Source organism: Microtus ochrogaster, chromosome 4 (assembly GCF_000317375.1).
Source record: "Microtus ochrogaster isolate Prairie Vole_2 chromosome 4, MicOch1.0, whole genome shotgun sequence".
Taxonomy (NCBI): Eukaryota; Metazoa; Chordata; class Mammalia; order Rodentia; family Cricetidae; genus Microtus; species Microtus ochrogaster.
Window position 1 is genome coordinate 90,543,960 of NC_022011.1, and position 777 is coordinate 90,544,736.

Here is a 777-nt window from a genome sequence, read left to right on the forward strand (position 1 = left end):
TTTTTAATTTAGAACTATATTTCAAAAATAAAATTATTAATGGTTTTAATTCACAAAATTTAAGATCACAAAGTTTATACAAAGGGAATTTTAATATTTTTAATGTTAGAGAAACTTCTTCAATTCCACTTTCATTTTCTAAAAAAAAAAAAAAAAGATATCAATATCTTGATACCATCACTTCAGACTCAAAATTCAATATCCGACCCAAATCTGCCTTCAGTTTCACTAATAGACAAGAAGAACCAGACACAGGAACCTAAGCCTACAGTGCTCATAGTCACAGTTCATTTTATGAAAGGGTGCGTGATAAAGTCAGCAAGAGAAATAACACATGGGGCGCAGTCCAAGCTACACATGCACAAAGTTCACCGTTGTTCACTTTTAGCGCAAAGTTTTACCTCTTTTAGACAACGCGCAACAGTGAGGAAACACTGGTAAACAGGGTGACTCTTCTGGGCATTGGTGCCCGGTGTGTTAGAGCTGCATCCTTAAATCATGGTTAAGTGAATGTGTGGTTCCGGGGTGGGGGTGGGGGTGGGGTGGAGAGAAAAAGAAAGGAAAAAGGAGTTCTGGAGGTATAATGGTACAATGTTGCTTATGACAGTGGAGGCTAGACTCAATCTTAGTTGTCTTTCTTTGGTAACTTTTTACCTTGGTGGTTTTTTTGTTTGTTTGTTTGTTTTTGTTTTTGTTTTGTTTTTGCATTTTTGTTTTTGTTTTGTAGATGTTTCTTAATCATTTATTTATTTTATAATGTATGCCCTGCCTGCTTCC

At 35.5% G+C, this 777-nt stretch overlaps 1 protein-coding gene across 1 annotated transcript in view; it reads left to right on the forward strand.

The window, feature by feature from the left end:
- The window catches only part of Znf804a (zinc finger protein 804A), a 190,558-nt gene that overhangs the window by 101,901 nt on the left and 87,880 nt on the right, over positions 1-777 (forward strand). The gene's annotated exons all lie outside the window — the stretch shown is intronic.